The following is a 20,919-nucleotide window of genomic DNA, read 5'->3' as shown; positions in this document are numbered from 1 at the left end:
TATGGTTAATACATATGCAAACATATCAATGGAAAATGAATCAATGATGGATATATAGTATGTATGGGGATTCCATGATAAAATCCACTGGCAATATGCACTAAAAATAGGGGGGGGGGGGGTAAATATATAAAAGTATAAAAATATGAGGTAGGCTGTGTGATAAAGCATATGTATAGGGAAAACAGACACAACGCAGTCCTCTTAGTAATAGTTACACAAAACAGCAGCACAAGTGATAATCCAGAGTGTGAGAAATAAAAGCACAATAAAAAAATACAGATAATATAAATACATAAAAAATTACAAGGAAATCTCATTAAAGTACGTAATTTGTAATTCCAGTCATTTTTTTCTTCTTTTCAGCATAGAGAATCGCTGAGTAATCCCTCTGGATTTCCCTTCAGTGGGGGTAATTGTAATTACCCCAAAAGTCGGAATTGTGAATCTCCACTAAATGCTTTGAACCACTGTGTAGCATGAACCCCAAGTTAGTGTTGCTCCTGTGCTTGCTGATTCTATCTCTCAGGCAGGGGCGGACATATCACTTGTTCAGCCGGTTCGGCTGCACAGGGGCCCAGCGTGTTAGGGGGCCCACCTAGTAGTCCAGGTCACAGCCTGGGCCTCACACTCTGGGCCCCTGCAGGGCCCCCTGCCAGTACTTCATACTAAATGCTGCAGCAACAGGTCCCGGACCTGCCGCTGACAGCAGTAATTTGCCTTTAAACCGGCCGGGCGAGAGGACAGGCCAGGGGCTGATGGGAACAGACGTGCTCCGCGCAGGCACACACATCTGTTCCAAGCCCCTGACGTCACGTGTCATGGCCTCTGACCCCGGCAGAAGCGACAGGAGCAGCAAACCCTCCCGCCTCACAGCCGCATCGCTGAGCAGATAAGGTGAGGAGAGCGACGGTCGGGTGCACCGTGCAGGGCGGGGAGGGGTGGGGAGGGGATTGTAATGATGATGAAGAGGACAGGATGGGTGTTGAAGAGGTTGGTGGTGTAATGATAAGGAGGATTGGGCGTCTGGGAGAGGGTAGTGTTGATAAGAAGGACCAGAAGGGGGGTCAGGGGTGTAGTGATTAGGGGGTGATGAGGAGACTGAGGATGGAGTGCGTAGGGTGATGAGGAGACTGAGGATGGAGTGCGTAGGGTGTATGAGGTGATGAGGAGACTGAGGATGGAGTGCATGGGGTGTATGGGGTGATGAGGAGACTGAGGATGGAGTGCATGGGGTGTATGGGGTGATGAGGAGACTGAGGATGGAGTGCGTGGGGTGTATGGGGTGATGAGGAGACTGAGGATGGAGTGCGTAGGGTGTATGAGGTGATGAGGAGACTGAGGATGGAGTGCATGGGGTGTATGGGGGTGATGAGGAGACTGAGGATGGAGTGCATGGGGTGTATGGGGTGATGAGGAGACTGAGGATGGAGTGCATGGGGTGTATGGGGTGATGAGGAGACTGAGGATGGAGTGCATGGGGTGCATAGGGTGATGAGGAGACTGAGGATGGAGTGCATGGGGTGATGAGGAGACTGAGGATGGAGTGCATGGGGTGATGAGGAGACTGAGGATGGAGTGCATGGGGTGTATGGGGTGATGAGGAGACTGAGGATGGAGTGCATGGAGTGATGAGACTGAGGATGGAGTGCATAGGGTGATGAGGAGACTGAGGATGGAGTGCATGGGGTGTATGGGGTGATGAGGAGACTGAGGATGGAGTGCATGGGGTGTATGGGGGTGATGAGGAGACTTAGGATGGAGTGCATGGGGTGGATGGGGGTGATGAGGAGACTGAGGATGGAGTGCATGGGGTGTATGGGGGTGATGAGGAGACTGAGGATGGAGTGCATGGGGTGTATGGGGGTGATGAGGAGACTTAGGATGGAGTGCATGGGGTGGATGGGGGTGATGAGGAGACTGAGGATGGAGTGCATGGGGTGTATGGGGTGATGAGGAGACTGAGGATGGAGTGCATGGGGTGTATGGGGGTGATGAGGAGACTGAGGATGGAGTGCATGGGGTGTATGGGGGTGATGAGGAGACTGAGGATGGAGTGCATGGGTTGTATGGGGTGATGAGGAGACTGAGGATGGAGTGCATGGGGTGAGGAGGAGACTGAGGATGGAGTGCATGGGGTGTATGGGGTGATTCAGTGGTGTATAGTGGTTGGCAGTATTATATTCATGGAGTACAGTGGTTGGCAGTATTATATTCAGGGGTACAGTGGTTGGCAGTATTATATTCATGGAGTACAGTGATTGGCAGTATTATATTCAGGGGTACAGTATTTGGCAGTATTATATTCAGGGGTACAGTGGTTGGCAGTATTCAGGGGGTACAGTGGTTGGCAGTATTATATTCAGGGGGTACAGTGGTTGGCAGTATTATATTCAGGGGTACAGTGGTTGGCAGTATTATATTCATGGAGTACAGTGATTGGCAGTATTATGTTCAGGGGGTACAGTGGTTGGCAGTATTATATTCAGGGGTACAGTGGTTGGCAGTATTCAGGGGTACAGTGGTTGGCAGTATTCAGGGGGTACAGTGGTTGGCAGTATTATATTCAGGGGGTACAGTATTATAATGATTATTGTCATCATACAGAGGATGAGGATCTACTGACAAATTAAGGAACCAATGATGTCCAGGTGTCAGACTCTGCAGAGAAAATGGAAGAAATCCTGGTGTCTGGACCAGATGAAGAAAAGTAAAGACAACAGAGAAGACGTCACTCAGGTCAGTGATATCATTGTGTATTTTCCTAACTGTCCCATCAGAGCTGTAGTCACTGATATCATTGTGTAGTCTCCTGACTGTCCCATCAGCTGTAGTCACTTCAGACATGATGGGAGTTGCAGCTTTCCAACATCTGGGGAGCCACTTGAACCAAGGTGATTGGTGGGGGTCCCATGAGTCAGACCCCCACCATAAAAATGGGCTGTTTATTTTAAAATGCCTGGGCCTATTTTTGGTCCCAGTCTGGCCCTGCCTGTAAGTTACTTCTATCACTAAGGATAAGAAGCCAAGGAACCAGGGGGTGCCAAGGGGTGTCGTGCTAAGTCCAGGGGTGCGAATGTTAAGGGGAGCACTGCCCTCTGCATCCCAGCTAGATACGGGTCAGGCTGACCCGGGGGAGTACTCACTGGGCCGCACACTGAGAGGGACAGGGGCCACCCGGAGCCCACCTCAGGAGCCGTTCCATCCACCTGTGGTGAAATAGGCAAGTGGCGACACTACACGTGCGGGGTAAGTGGAGGCCCTCCGGTGGGGTCTAGGTACATGAGGGGGCACAGTGCTGGGGGGGGGGGGGGGGGGGGCCCAGGCACATTCCTTGCACAGGGGCCCTCTGCTGTCTGTGTCCGCCCCTGCTCTCAGGCACTGGATCGTACGCCCAATATACTGCAAGCCACAGGGGCACGGTAACAGGTGGATTACAAATTGAGAATTACCATTTAAGAAGGTCTTAAAGGGGTACACCACTGCGCAGCGTTCGGAACAAACTGTCCTGAACGCTGACGGGAGCTGTCACGCCCCGCCCCCTCTATGGGAGGGGGCATGACAGCATAAGGGGCGGGGCTATGACGTCATGAGCTCCCACCACTGCTCCAGCGTTATTGCCGCTCCAGCGTTTTTTTTTCTTACATTCTTTGTCATTTAATGTGATTAATTATACATATGAAAGTCATTTATGATTGTTTTTTCTGACTTAGTATGTGAATTGTGTGTTTTCTTGTAACTCCGCCTACTGCATCTGGTGCCCATTTTTAGTGTATTTAAGGAGCTCCTTGTGACATGTTGTGTATGCCGATCTGAGGAAGGGGGACTGTACCTCCGAAACGCGTCATTGGTTTTTATTTATTAATAATACTTAGTGCTATATGGCACTTCAACCATCCTTCAGCATCTGGCTTGAAATTTCTGGAACCAAGAACAGCACCCACATAAAGTTTTTTTTTCCTGCCAATTTCTTCAGAGGAAAAGTTGACCGGTCGCCCATAGCAACCAATCAGATCGCTTCTTTCATTTTTGAAAAGACCTCTGAAGAAGGTCTTTTCAAAAATGAAAGAAACAATCTGGTCAAAGAAGGTCTTTTCAAAAATGAAAGAGGCAATCTGATTGGTCAAAGAAGGTCTTTTCAAAAATGAAAGAAGCGATCTGATTGGTCAAAGAAGGTCTTTTCAAAAATGAAAGAAGCGATCTGATTGGTCAAAGAAGGTCTTTTCAAAAATGAAAGAAGCGATCTGATTGGTCAAAGAAGGTCTTTTCAAAAATGAAAGAAGCGATCTGATTGGTCAAAGAAGGTCTTTTCAAAAATGAAAGAAGCGATCTGATTGGTCAAAGAAGGTATTTTCAAGCATGAAAGAGGTGATCTGATTGGTTGCTATGGGCAACTGGTCAACTTTTCCTCTGCACAGATTTTGATAAATCTCCCCCTATGGGGGAGATTTATCAAAACCTGTGCAGAGGAAAAGTTGACCAGTTGCCCATAGCAACCAACCAGATCGCTTCCCTCATTCAACCAATCAGATTGCTTCTTTCATAGTTCCACATGGGAGAAGGTTCCTTCCTTTTTTCCACCTTTGGGCTTAGCAGTTCGCTTCCACAAGACTATTGGTACCACATTGGGGTCATATGCACATTACTTCTTTGACCAGGTTAGCGGCCATCTTGAAGAGCTGACCTTTCCCTGTCCTTGTTGGGACACTGGTGCCTTAGTGGTATTAGGACTGTCCTCCTCTTTTTACATTTTTCCCTACTAGGTTCAACTTTTCCTCTGCACAGGTTTTGATAAATCTCCCCCCCCCCCCTATCCATTGGGCAGGGGTCACCCAAAGTAAACATCCCCTTTAAGAAGCACTCCGACATATCATATTGAAGACCTGCATAGAAATGTATTATAAAAAAGACTCTTCTATCATATGCTACAAATCACTTCCTCACACAAACCTCGGAAACTATGTCAAATAAGCAACTGAGTGAGAGCATGTCTAGTCAAGGGAAAATAATATAAATAGTTTTTTTTTATGCGGCACTGACCTTTCAAGCATTCATAATCCAAAAAATATGTATTTTTTTTTTTTTTTTTTTTACTATTAAATATTTTGGACCATTCCTAGTTCCATTCACTCCAGCGAGGTACTGGGGGGTTAACAATGCCCTAATGACTCCAAACTTTAAGGGTAAGATCACTTTCTATATGACACGTGGAAATCCAGTATCACTCACAATCCTGCTATATTTAGCCCAGATACAGACTGGAATCTTTATTGGAGCTATAGATGTTACACATAGATTAAAGTGCTGAAAAGCTGGTGTGTAAATATTTCTATTCACGTCTGGAAAAGTCGGATTTAGCCAACCCAGTCTACCATATGTTACCGTATACACTAGATGTCAGGAACACTGAGAACAGTATGGACACCTCTCCGAAACCTGGTCTTTATAAACTTCAGCAAAAATGGAGTTTATAAAAAAATATACGCAAAAAACATCTAATCAGTCATATCTATTTATCATATGTATCTATCTCATATCTATCTGATGTCTATCTCATATCTATCTATCTATCTATCTATCTCATATCTATCTAATGTCTATCTCATATCTATCTATCTCATATCTATATAATGTCTATCTAATATCTATCTATCTCATATCTATCTATCTATCTAATATATATCGAATGTCTATCTATCTCATATCTAGCAACCAAGTAAACGCAGCAGCACTCCAGCGTAGTGAAGAATAGTGACTTTTATTTATCACCAAAAAGCAATAGCGACGTTTCAACCACCTCACGTGGCCGTCCTCAAGCGGATAGATATCTCATATCTATCTATCTCATTTCTATCTCATATCTATCTCATATCTATCTATCTATCTATCTCATATCTATCTATCTATCTATCTCATATCTATCTATCTCATATCTATCTCATATCTATCTCATATCTATCTATCTATCTATCTATCTATCTCATATCTATCTCATATCTATCTCATATCTATCTATCTATCTATCTATCTCATATCTATCTATCTGATATCTATCTATCTCATATCTATCTACAGTAACCCCCCGACCTACGATGGCCCCGACATATGATAAAATCGACATACGATGACCTCTCAGAGGCCATTCCATGTCTATGTCAGCATCAACATACGATGCTTTTATATGTCGGGGCCATCGCATTAACTGCTATCCGACAGCGCAAAATGCTTAAGCTTCTGTCGGATAGCAGTGTGATGTGCCCCAGCAGGTTCACTTACCTATCCCCACTGCTCCGGGTCCACTTCGCGATCCTCCGGTGTCTTGCGCATCTTCTCCAGGGTCCGGGCCTTGCTTTTCGGCGTCGTTATTACGTCACTACGCACGCCGTGCCGGCGCAGCAGCGTAATAACGTCACCGGAAAGCAAGGCCCGGACCCTGCAGAAGATGCGCAAGACACCGGAGGATTGCGAAAAAGACATCGGAGCAGCGGGACAGCATCGGGAGCCCCTGGGACAGCATCGGGAGCTGTGAGGACTTGGTCCGGAGCGACGGGGACAGATGAGTACAGCTTCCTATACTTTACAAACGATGGGTCGTTTGGAACGAATTACCATCGTATGTTGAGGGACCACTGTATCTATCTATCTCATATCTATCTATCTATCTATCTATCTATCTCACATATATCTATCTCATATCTATCTATCTCATTTCTATCTATCTATCTATCTATCTCATATCTATCTATCTCCTATCTATCTATCTATCTATCTATCTATCTATATATATCTATATATTTATCTACAAACAAAGAATATACTGTCATTTATTGCACCATAGCTGAATAGCTTCTCATGTTGTATCTATATACTCATGTTTTATCTATATCTTTGTGTTAGCAGTGTGCTGCTGTATTCTCCTGTTGGTGTATATTTAGCCCAGCAGCCTGCACCTGTAAGCCAGGTCTATATAATAGTTTGGAATCAATAGTGCTGGCCAACTTATTCTTTGGTTGTATTACACATATGGGGGAGTGGCTACCTCCATGTTGGTTCTTGCACCCTACCCACCTCTATCAGGTGTATATAAGGTGATTTAGATGTTCCAGATCCTGCAATGCCTGCTGATCTATTCATACAGAGGCATATTCATAGTGTAGAGTCCATCCCAATGAGATCACCTTACCGTGGTGGGACGGTCCAAGCTATTTTGCCACCAAATTGCAAGCTAAGTATCTCACTATTTCATTACTGCACCATAGCTGAATAGCTTCTCATGTTGTATCTATATACTCATGTTTTATCTATATCTTTGTGCTAGCAGTGTGCTGCTGTATTCTCCTGTTGCTATCTATCTATCTCATATCTATCTATCTCATATCTATCTATCTATCTCATATCTATCTATCTAGAAACGTCGCTGAAACGTTGCTTCTTTTGTACACTGGGATAATGCAATAAACCTCCACCTTTTTTGCACCAATATCTATCTTTCTATCTATCGATCTATCTATCTATCTCATATCTATCTATCTATCTATCTAGACAAAGATCTCTATCTATCTATCTCATATCTATCTATCTATCTCATATCTATCTATCTATCTATCTCATATATCTCTATCTTTCTATCTATCTATCTCATATCTATCTATCTATCTATGTCATATCTATCTATCTCATATCTATCTATCTATCTATCTATCTATCTATCTCATATCTATCTATCTATTTCCAAATGGCGGAGGACAGCACAACCACTGTAAATCTTGAGATAGTAATCCGGGTGCAGTAGGAAGGAAGCGTGGTCCCAGTCGCAGACCACATCCATAAATTCCAGCAATAAATCCAACAGCACTCACGGGTTCAAGTAAAAAACACAACGGTGTTTATTTAAACCATGTTCAAATGCAACGTTTCAGTGATATCCACTACCATGCTTGAAAAAGGTGGTGGATATCACTGAAACGTTGCATTTGAACATGGTTTAAATAAACACCGTTGTGTTTTTTACTTGAACCCGTGAGTGCTGTTGGATTTATTGCTGGTATCTATCTATCTATCTCATATCTATCTATCTCATATCTAGTGATGTCGCTAACATAAAATTTTCGGTTCGCGAACTGCGAACGTCCGCAAAAGTTCACAAACCGACTAACCGGGCGAACCGCCATTGACTTCAATGGGCAGGCGAATTTTAAAACCCACAGGGACTCTTTCTGGCCACAATAGTGATTTAAAAGTTGTTTCAAGGGGACTAACACTTGGACTGTGGCGTGCCGGAGTGGGATCCGTGGCAAAACTCCCATGGAAAATTATATAGTTGATGCAGAGTCTTGTTATAATCCATAAAGGGCATAAATCACCTATTATTCCTAAATGGTTTGGAATAACATGCTTTAGCCCCCTTTAGGCAGCACATAGAGCCCCCCTTTAGGCCTCACATAGTTAGATTCCCCCTTTAGACAGCATATAGATTCCCCCATATTAGGCAGCACATAGATTCCCCCATATTAGGCAGCACATAAGATTCCCCCATATTAGGCAGCACATAGTTAGAGCCCCCCTTGAGGCAGCAAACAGTGGGATTTGAACCCAAGGCCCCAGTGCTAACCTCTGAGCCACCATGCTACCCTTAATACATCTAATATCCACGGTTGCAAAAATGGACAGAGATGTCAGCAGAGAGAACCAGAAAAATTAGGCATGTACACATGGATGGAAAATTTGGTATTGTCGCAGCCGCTTCTGTAGGAGCGGCCATAAAAATTGCAGCACCATAACAAGTGCAGCAGCAGAGGCCAGAAAAATTAGGCATGTACAGATGGATGAAAAATTTGGTATTGTCGCAGCCGCATCTGTAGCAGCAGCCTGAAAAATTTCTGTTTGTTTCGCCAGGCAGAAAGTGCCCTAAAACATTGCGGCTTGAACCCTAGTTGGTGGCGGATAAGTCACGCAAGTCATCCGGCATTCAGAGTTCAAATACAGCAGCGTGTGGACCATTTTTAGGCCAAGGCAGCTCATCTGATCAGGCCTTGTTCAGTCAAATGCATCGCCCAGTGTCAGTCCCTTCGGGATCCATCCCTCATTCATCTTAAGAAAGGTGAGGTAATCCAGACTTTGTTGACCAAGGCGACTCCTCTTCTCAGTGACAATACCTCCTGCTGCACTGAAGGTCCTTTCTGACAGGACACTTGAAGCGGGGCAGGCCAGAAGTTCGAGCGCAAATTGGGATAGCTCAGGCCACAGGTCAAGCCTGCACACCCAGTAGTCAAGGGGTTCATCGCTCCTCAGAGTGTCGATATCTGCGGTTAAGGCCAGGTAGTCTGCTACCTGTCGGTCAAGTCGTTCTCTGATGGTGGACCCCGAAGGGCTGTGGCGATGCGTAGGACTTAAAAAGCTCTGCATGTCCTACATCAACAGCATGTCTGTACAGCATCCTGTCCTTGCCGGCGTGTTCGTGGGAGGAGGAGGAGGATTACGTTCACCTCTTCCCCTGATAGATCCCTGTTGTGCTGTGACATGACCCTTATGCGCTGTGTACAGCATACTCCTTAATTTATTTTGGACCTGCTGAATCCTTCCCACCTTGCTGTAATGCGGTAACATGTCAGGCACTTTATGTTTATACCGGGGGTCTAGTAGCGTGGACACCCAGTACAGGTCGTTCTCCTTCATCCTTTTTATACGAGGGTCCCTCAACAGGCACGACAGCATGAAAGACCCCATTTGCACAAGGAAGGATGCCGAGCTATTCATGTCCCGTTCCTCGTCCTCAGTGATGTAAGGGAAGGTATAATCTTCTTCCCCCCAGCCACGTACAACACCACGGGAACCAGATAGGTGACAGGGAGCACCCTGGGATGCCTGCTGTGGTTGGTCTTCCTCCTCCTCTTCAAAGCCACATTCCTTCTCTGACTCCTCTTCCTCACAATCCTCTTCCAGCGTTGCCGCAGGTCCAGCAAGCGATGCTGATAAGGCTGTTTCTGGTGGTGATGGTGTCCACAACTCTTCCTCTTCACACTCATCTACAGCCTGATCAAGCACTCCTCGCAGGGCACACTCCAGGAAGAAAACAAATGGTATGATGTCGCTGATGGTGCCTTCGGTGCTACTGACCAGGTTTGTCACCTCTTCAAAAGGACGCATGAGCCTACAGGCATTGCGCATAAGCCTCCAGTAATGTGGCAAAAAAATTCCCAGCTCCGCAGATGATGTCCTAGCACCCCGGTCATGCAAATATTCGTTGACAGCTTTTTCTTTTAGGAGCAGGCGGTCGAACATTAGGAGTGTTGAATTCCAACGTGTCGGGCTGTCGCAAATCAAGCGCCTCACTGGCATGTTGTTTCGCCGCTGGATATCTGACAAGTGCGCCATGGCCATGTAGGAACGCCTGAAATGGCCACACACCTTCCTGGACTGCTTCAGGACATCCTGTAAGCCTGGGTACTTGAGCACAAAGCGTTGTACAATCAGATTACACACATTTGCCATGCACGGCACATGTGTCAACTTGCCCAACCTCAATGCCGCCAACAAATTTGTTTCGTTGTCACAAACCACCTTGCCGATCTCCAGTTGGTGCGGAGTCAGCCACTGGTCCACCTGTGCGTTCAGGGCCGACAGGAGCGCTGGTGCGGTGTGACTCTCCGCTTTGAGGCAAGTCAACCCCAAAATGGCGTGACACTGCCGTATCCGGGATGTGGAATAGCACCTGGGGAGCTGGGGGAGGTGCCAGTGATGTGGAGCAAGACGCAGCAGTAGAAGAGGACTCGGCCGAGGATTTCATGGAAGAGGATGGAGTAGGAGGAGTAGAGGAAGTGGCAGCAGGCCTGCCTGCAAGTCGTGGCGGTGTCACCAACTCCTCTGCAGAGCCACGCATTCCATGCTTGGCAGCCATCACCAGGTTTACCCAATGAGCAGTGTAGGTGATATACCTGCCCTGACCATGCTTTACAGACCAGGTATCAGTGGTCAGATGGACCCTTGCCCCTACACTGTGTGCCAGACATGCCATAATTTCCTTTTGCACAATGAAGTAAAGGTTGGGGATTGCCTTTTTTGCAAAAACATTTCGGCCGGGTACCTTCCACTGCGGTGTCCCAATGGCTACAATTTTTTTAAAGGCCTCAGACTCCACCAGCTTGTATGGTAAAAGCTGGCGGGCTAGCAGTTCCGACAAGCCTGCTGTCAGACGCCGGGCTAGGGGTTGACTTTGAGACATTGTCTTCTTGCGCTCAAACATCTCCTTGACAGACACCTGCCTGTGGGCAGATGAGCAGGAACTGCTCAAGGCGAGAGACGGAGAGGCGGATGGTTGAGAGGGGGCAAGGAGGGCAGCAGTGGTTGACCTGGCTGAAGATGCTGGACCAGGAGGAGGATGGCGGCTTTGACTTTGTGTGTTGATTGTACTGACATGTTGATCCCATAGGCGTTTGTGATGTGACATCATGCGCCTTCGCAAAGCAGTTTTGCCTAGGTGGGTGTTGGACTTCCCACGACTCAGTTTCTTCTGGCACAGGTTACAAATGGCCTCGCTGTTGTCAGAGGCAGACACACAAAAAAAATGCCACACTGCTGAGCTCTGCGATGACGGCATTCTGGTGGTGGCAACAGCATGCATTGATTGACGTCCCGTCTGGCTGACCCCGGGTGCTGATGCATGTTGTCTGACTGTGCCACTAGCTCCTTGCCACGACCTCCCCCTGCTTCCAACTCATCTCCTCCTCCTCTCTGTCTCCCCATCTGACTTTCCCCCTCTTCTTCTCTTCTAGCGGGCACCCACGTGGCATCCACAGACACATCGTCATCATCAACACCTTCACCGCTATCTGACACCTCAAGAAAGGAAGCAGCAGCAGGTACAACATCATCATCACACCGTACGTCCATGTGTGAAATGCTGCCTGACTGAGACATATCCCTGTTAACTACATCCTCTGGCAATAATGGTTGTGCATCACTCATGTCTTCAAACTGATGTGTAAATAACTCCTCTGACGGATCAAGTAAAGCTGCTGTGGTGCTAGTGTTGGTGGTGGCGGCAGGCGGGCGAGTGGTAGCATGAGAGGTGCCCGAAGCTAAGCTAGAGGAGGAGAAGGACGGTGCGTCAAGGTTCCGAGCGGAAGCTTTAGTAGTAGATTGGGTGTCTTGTGATGGCCAGTCAACTAAGTCCTCAGAACTTTGGGGGTTCAGGGTAGGTGGCCTCTGAACACTGGCCATTCTAGGGCCAAAGGGAATCGCAGCACCATGACGACCCCTGCGGGGTGGCCTTCCTCTGCCTGTAATTTTTTGGGTTAAATTTGCACAAGTGTCACACCAAAATGTGATTTGCACTAGGGTGACACAATTTGCCCTGCAGGAAAGAAAAATGGCAACTGTGACGTGAACTGACAGTGACGACTGATTTTATTTAACAGCCAAAAAAGGTATTTTTTTTTAATTTGCACAACTATCACACCTAATGTGATTTGAGCAAAAAAACTTGCCAGCGGAGTTCCCCTTTTATGCAGTGGTTCCCAACCAGGGTGCCTCCAGCTGTTGCAAAACACACGGACTGATATATTTCAGCCCTTTGAATACTGTAGTAGTTAGTTGCTTTAAAGAAGAAAAGCTTGCCAGCGGAGTTCCCCTTTTAAGCAGTGGTCCCCAACCAGGGTGCCTACAGCTGTTGCAAAACACACGGACTGATATCTTTCAGCCCTTTGAATACTGTAGTAGTTAGTTGCTTGAAGGAACTTAAGTTTGATTCTGGTGTACCCCTTTTAACCAGCGGTTCCCTCCCAACCAGAACTGATATCTTTCACCCCTAAAAAGGGCTTTTTTGGGTGCTGTCCTTAAAGCAGATGTTACACTAGTGCTTTAGGAGTAAACTGGACCCTGAATACACCACCTAGCAGCAACCTAGCTATCGCTTTCCCCATACAGCAGGAGCAGCTTCTCTAACCCTCCACTTCCTAAGCCTGCAACATGCTGAATGAGGGTAAAATGGCGTCCGTGCAAGAGGTAGGAGGGTCTGGAAGGGAGGGACTGATGCTGATTGGCTGTAATGTGTCTGCTGACTCTGACTCACAGGGTCAAAGTTTACTGCAATGTTAAAGTATAGGGGGCGGATCGAACTTCACATATGTTCGCCCGGCGATGCGAACATGCAAAATTCGCCGGGGACTGTTCGCCGGCGAACAATTCGCAACATCTCTACTCATATCTATCTCATATCTATTTATCTATCTAACCAAAGAATAAGTTGGCCAGCACTATTAATTCCAAACTATTGTAAAAACCTGGCTTGCAGGGGCAGGCTACTGGGCTAAATATACAGCAACAGGAGAATACAGCAGCACACTGCTAGCACAAAGATATAGATAAAACATGAGTATATAGATAGAACATGAAAAGCTATACAGCTGTAATGCAATAAATGAAGATATGAAACTATGAAATTATGAGGTACTTAGCTTGCAAATTTGGCGCCAAATAGCAAGGACCGTCCCACCACGGTAAGGTGACCTCATTCTGGGACGGACGCTACACTGTGAATGTGTCTCTGTGTGAACAGAAATAAAAAAAGCACAAACGGATGCGCTCCGTAGTGTAACACCAAAGGTGAGTTGGTAACGCTAAGTGTGAATTGCGCTTACCACATGAAGTTGTACTCCAACCAAGTACAACAATGGAACAGGGTGTATCATCAAAGGGTCTCTGCAGCTTCGTCCCGCTGAAATAGAATCACGATAAAAACAAGCAATCTCCAGGTAGCAGAGCGGGATCAATGGAAGCGCTGAGACCAGATAAGAAGTTAAAAGGATTTATTTCCCATAATGCAACGCGTTTCACGGTCACCCGCTTCCGCTTCCTGAGGAAGCGGGTGACCGTGAAACGCGTTGCATTATGGGAAATAAATCCTTTTAACTTCTTATCTGGTCTCAGCGCTTCCATTGATCCCGCTCTGCTACCTGGAGATTGCTTGTTTTTATCTGTGTGAACAGTACAGCAGGCATTGCAAGGTCTGAAACATCCAAGGCACCTTATATACACCTAATAGAGGTGGGTGGGGTGCATCCAAGGCACCTTATATACACCTAATAGAGGTGGGTGGGGTGCTCATGCACCCCACCCACCTCTATTAGGTGTATATAAGGTGCCTTGGATGTTTCAGACCTTGCAATGCCTGCTGTACTGTTCACACAGAGGCATATACACAGTGTAGGGTCCGTCCCAGAATAAGGTCACCTTACCGTGGTGGGATGGTCCACGCTATTTGGTGCCAAATTTGCAAGCTAAGTACCTCATAATTTCATAGTTTCATATCTTCATTTATTGCATTACAGCTGTATAGCTTTTCATGTTCTATCTATATACTCATGTTTTATCTATATACTCATGTTTCATCTATATCTTTGTGCTAGCAGTGTGCTGCTGTATTCTCCTGTTGCTGTATATATATTTATCTATCTTTCTATCTATCCATCAAAAGGGTTCAGTAGCACACCAGAAGAGTTGCAAGCAAAGTGAATTTTAATGGCCCATGTTCAGATACAATGTTTCAGCAGTATCTCACTGCCTTTCTCAAGCATAAAACAATGGGTATCAGTGCTCCAATATGTCAGGTGACCAATCAAGTGCATAATCATACAAAATACACACACATATATCAAAAGTGCAATATACAATTTCTCATAGTCATATAAAGTGCATCGACAACTTTCACAATCAAAAGATTAATTTTGTCCATGTACATATGAAATCATATAAAACCAGTGCATACAGTTAGATATAGTGCAGGTGTACATAGTGAAAACGATTAAAAGCAAAATGGGAGGGCAGACCGCCATGACCCACCAGTATATAGTGTATATAACGTGCCATAGCAATGTATATGCGTGGAAGACGCCTAACTCATGTGACACCGCACTCACATGACCGGCGTCTCTGCGTCACTCATATTCGCATAGAGCCCGGTAACTGTACGGAGGCCACGCATGCGCAAGGATGCGTGCAGTCACGGCAGCCATTGTGCTACAGGGCAAATATAATGGACGCCGCGCTGCCAGCTCGTAAAACTGCCGGGTGCCGGCGTGACGCCCCCTCCCATAGACTTGCATAGCGGGGCGTGATGTCATGATAGTCTGGCATCGTGGTCGGCACCCGGCTGTTTGTGAGCTGCCAGAGCGGCGTGCAGCTCAAAGAGGTGGGTGCCAAATGCAAGATTATGGGGGTAGATATGAGATTGATAGATATGAGATAGATATATCTATCTATCTCATATCTATCTCATATCTATCTATCTATCTCATATCTATCTATCTATCTCAGAGAGATATGAAATAGATAGATAGACATGAGATAGATAGATAGATATAAGATAGATAGATAGATGTGATAGATATGAGATAGATAGATATATCTATCTCATATCTATCAATCTCATATCTATCTATCTCATATCTATCTATCTATCTATCTATCTCATATCTATCTATATATTTATCTCATATCTATCTATCTATTTATCTATCTCATATCTATCTATCTCATATCTATCTATCTATCTCATATCTATCTATCTCATATCTATCTATCTCATATCTATCTATCTCATATCTATCTCCTATCTATCTATTTATCTATCTCATATCTATCTATCTATCTCATATCTATCTATCTCATATCTATCTATCTCATATCTATCTATCTATCTATCTCATATCTATCTATCTATCTATCTCATATCTATCTATCTATCTCATATCTATCTATCTCATATCTATCTATCTATCTATCTATCTCATATCTATCTATCTATCTCATATCTATCTATCTCATATCTATCTATCTCATATCTATCTATCTATCTATCTATCTATCTATCTCATATCTATCTATCTATCTCATATCTATCTATCTATCCATCTCATATCTATCTATCTATCCACCAATCCAGTAGGTAGGCAGCACAACCGCCAAAGTAGTAGCATGTAGTCCTGGGGTGCAGACAAGCCAGTACAGTCCCAGTCGCAGACTGTATAGATCGATCCAGCCAAAAGAATTCCAGCAGTACACCCGCAGAAATGTGGTAAAACTCAGTGGTGTTTTATTGACCCATGTCAGATTCAATGTTTCAACGGTATCGCACCGTCCACACACCCGAGCACTCACAGAATTTCGGATAACTGGAATGACTGGAATAGTGAGGCATTAGCATTTCTTACAATGTAATGGTTCATTTCAACCTCCTGGAAATCATTACACCCGGCGCTGGTTTGGGCTTTTTTTTTTAATTGATTGAGTGGAGTTTGGAGTCAGAAAATGACGGTCACAGCGGCTTATCTGTAATTACCGCTAACCCAAAACAGATGACTGTAAAAATAGAAAAACGTTGACATTCGGGTGGACAAAAAAACTCCTGTAGGAATCCTCAGACCCACATGGTGGCCGGAATCAAGGGGGGACAGATTCAAAACAAAGTCTGATTTTCATGCCAATTTTACCATGTTTTGTGCCAAATATTTGGCGCAAAACACGGTAAAAAGTAGTACGAAAATCCCACTATATATGTTTACATTAAAAGTCAATAAAAAATCTAATGTTCATTCTCCCTTTGCAATAGTGTGAAAATGAAAAAAAAAAAATTTTTTTTGTTTAATGAATATTTTTTTCCCAAAGTGTGCATATTTGGTTTTGCTGGTTAGCAGTACTGTCCCATGTGTTTATGCACCATTTTAATGAAAAATGACTGAAATTGTTGCAAAAATGGCGCGTTTTACTGCTCATTGAATAATCGCTGTAAATCTGTGCAGTTTTTATCGCTATTTCAGAATATCTTGATAAGCACATGGAACTACTAACATGATACGTCAAAAAAACAAAAAACAAAACATAAAAAACAAACTAAAAAATGGCAGTACAATGGAGGTGCCACAACAGTACTGCAAAAAAATAAATAAATAAATAAAAAACAACTGAAAAAAATAAAAACACAATGGAGGTACCACCAGAGTACTGCAAAAAACAAAAACAAAAAAAAAATAAAACACTGAGGGACTTGGAGGTCCCACAACAGTACTGCAATGAAACAAACAAAAATAAACAAATAAACAAACAAAAACAAACAAAAAACAATGGCAGTATCATGATGGAACCACAACAGTACTAGAAAACAAAACAAAAAGTAAATTAAAAAAAATAAACATGGTATGTGAACGCTGCCTAAAAATAGGCAAATATTTCACTTACCTCCTCAACAAGTGTGTCTTTTTTTTTTCAGCATCTGAAAATCTTTTTTTGGGGGGATTCTTCCTTTTTTTAGGTGTATTCGCACTCACCAATCATTACTGGATTCAGATTATGTTTCAGATGAATCTTCTTCGGTGGACTCTCCTGAACAATCATACAATCTCAGTACATGTGATTTGTATTTCCCTGTTAGAATTTTTTTTAATTTTATTAACTTGGCGCCAAAATTTTTATTCTGCTGTGAAATGGGAAAAAGCGGGACAAAACGGAAACCTCACATATTTTCAAAGGAATACAAGCAAACTCCGAAAAATGTTTATTTATATTTAATTATTTATATTTTATTATGTCCGCAAAGGTTATTGTTGCATCCACCATGCTTGTATATCATAATAGATCTGAAAATCCAAAAAGAAATGCATTTCCTGTGATGTCCTGACCACAGTGCTCTCTGCTGACCTCTGCTATCCATTTTAGGAACTGTCCAGAAAAGCATATGTTTGCTATGGGGATTTTCTCCAGTTCCTAAAATGGACAGCAGAGGTCAGCAGAGAGCACTGTGGTCAGGACATCACAGGAAATGCATTTCTTTTTTGGATTTCTCTTTAGTATACAGCCCCTAAAAAGTACTGGAAGGATTAAGATTTTTTAATAGAAGTGATTTACAAATCTGTTTAACTTTCTGGCACCAGTTGATATATATATATATAAAAAAAAGTTTTCCATGGTAGTACCCCTTTAAAGTCTCGCTTTTTAGCTGCCATAGTAAGAGCTATCATAGCTCTTTTTCTATTAGCTTATGTATGCAAAGTGTTTCCTTTTCTGTTGTGAAAGTAGCTTTCACCTATCCACATTTTCATTGACCCCAGACTGCCTTGTTTAGTGTTTGTATAGATAAGTGATGCTGACCCTTTGCTTTCTCTGGGTACAGTGTGTGTATGTTTGTATGTATTTATGATGTATGTATGTATATGTGGTGGCCCAGTACGGGAGGTGTTACCCCGTGCTCCTGCTGTCCTGTCAGGCAGCCTCTTTCAGTGTCCCCTGCACTTGTTTTCCAATTATAAATATGTTTTACCATGTAAAGTGTTATAAAATGTAATGTTGCTCTAAGAGTTATACCATGTGATATGTCATGTGATTGTTACCCAGGAGGTACCAGTGACCAGGTGATCCCAGGAGTGACCTATGGGCTCCCTGCTAGTCTCGCCCATATAAGCCCTGGGTGGAGCTTCTCTCTCTCTTCCTGCTGAGATCCAGTGCAGTCGCCTAGTGTGTGTGTCCAGAGTGTTGGAGGCCTCAACGTCCAGTCCTGCAGCCACCATCAAGTCAAGTAAGATAAAGTCACAGCTTTATGAGTCAAGTCAAGTCAGTCCCTGTCATTTGTCAAGTCAGCGTGGTCTGCATTCAATTGTCCAGTCCTACTACAAGTCCCAGTAAGCCCTTAAGGTCTCTGCATCACTGGTCACCTCCTTGGGCCCTGACTGAACTGTATAGACTTTACCATCTGTCTACCCTCAGTAAAGCTACCGTTATTCGTAACTTGGTGTCAGAGTCTTTATTGCCCCCCATGCCTAACCCAGGATCCAGTGGTATACCTATGGATGATAATAGGCTAAACCACGCCCTGGTGTCATTAATACAAGGGGTTAATGCCATCTGCCCTTAGGGTAACAACATCTCCCCTGCACCACACACCCCGCCACCACATATTTATGTATGATGTGTGTATGTATGATAGATGTGTGTAAGCTAGATGTATGTATGATGTGGGTATGTATTATGTGTGTATGTATTATTGTGTGTGTATGATGCGTGTATGTATGTATGATGTGTGTATGCATGATAGCTGTGTGTAAGCTAGATGTATGTATGATGTGTGAAAGTATGCATTATGCGTGTGTTTATGATGTGTGTGTATGTATGATGTGTGTATGCATGATGTGGGTATGTATGATAAATGTGTGTAAGCTAGATGTATGTATGTTTGATGTGTACTAGTATGTATTATTGTGTGTATGTATGATGTGTGTATGTATGTGAGTATGTATGATGTATGTATGATAGATGTGTGTATGAATGATAGATGTGTAAGCTAGACGGAAGTATGTATGATATGTGTATGTATTATGCGTTTATGTATAATGTGTGTATGTATGATGTATGTGTCTATGTATGTATGATGTCTGTATGTATGATAGATGTGTCTATGTGTTTACTTTCTACTACTACTACATCTGCTACCTACCTAAAGTGGGCTGCTACTACGACTTTCTAAAGGGGCTTCTACTACTATTACTATTACCTAGGTGGGCTGCTGCTGCTACTACTACCTAAATGGGGGCTGCTACTACTATATGTATGTGGTACAATTATTTGTCACTTGCATAGTGGGGATAATGGTCTCTGTATAATGCTTTTTATTTAATAACAATATGATGGTATTAGTCACTACGATAGTAATATGTTATCCTGTTGTGGAGGCATTATGTTATGTGAAAATCCTGTGTGTGCCCCTGAAAAGTGGCAATGCATACACACTATATGCATCACCATTTTCTTACATTTACAGATCAGGTTGGGGGGGATGCACAATATTCTGCATTGCCCGAGTGCTTCCAACCCACGAAATGTCAGTGATGGCGGAAGAGGGGGGGGGGGGGGTTGCATCAAAATGCAACTTCGCTTGTGTAGACAAAAATCCTTCCACTGGCACTGCTTAAAGGGGAACTCCACCAGAAAACATCTTATCCCCCATCCAAAGGATAAGAGATCTAAACACAGGAGTCCCACCACTGGGGAACCCCGCAATCTCTGCTGTGGCACCCCAGTTATCGGGTGCACGGAGTGTGGTGTGACGTAACGAACACGGAAGCTCCAAGCTTCCGTGTTCCAGACGTCGCCGCTGCCAGCCTGAAGATCACGGGGATCCCCAGCGGCAGGACCTCCATGATCGGACATCTTATCCCCTATCCTTTGGATAGGGGATAAGATGTTTTCCGCAGAGTACCCCTTTAATATACCAGGATTTAAAAAAAACATTTAAAAATAGTGATTAAAAAGTCCCATCAAGTTGTTTGATTTTGTACTTTTTTGTTAATACGTTTTCCCCTCATACGGGGATTATTACGTATAATTCTGCTACATTATGTTGTAATGTATATTCTGTATTTCCATACTTCCCTTTGTTGTAGTATAACACTTTGGCCAGTTGTTTTGCTTGTTATTTTTCTGTTTCCCCCCCTCCCCCTTTCTTTTTTCTTTTTTTTGTACCCCTACCATTTAAAAAACTATTAATGAGAAAAAAAAGTCCCATCAAAACAAAAATGGTGTACTAATAAAAAGTACAGATCATGGACCAAAAAATATGCACCTATACAGCCCTGTATACGGACAAAAAAAAGTGTTAGTATAACAATTTGGAGCATACATTCATTTTCATACAAAAAGTTATAATTATTGAAAAGTAGTATTATAAAACAAAACATATAAATTGGGTATTGTAATCGTGTGGACCTACAAAATAAATATAAGGTGTCATTGTTACCGAAAAGGGCACTGTGTAGAAATGAAAGCCCCCTCCCCCAAATTTACACAACAGCATTTTTTTTCTTTTTCAATTTCGGCCCACAAATATTTTTTTTTTTGTTTTACCATAGATTTGGTGGTTAAATGAGTGATGTCATT

The sequence above is a fragment of the Hyla sarda genome, chromosome 3, assembly GCF_029499605.1.
Source record: "Hyla sarda isolate aHylSar1 chromosome 3, aHylSar1.hap1, whole genome shotgun sequence".
NCBI lineage: Eukaryota > Metazoa > Chordata > Amphibia > Anura > Hylidae > Hyla > Hyla sarda.
The sequence above is the reverse complement of the archived record's forward strand: the minus strand, read 5'-3'. Positions refer to the sequence as shown.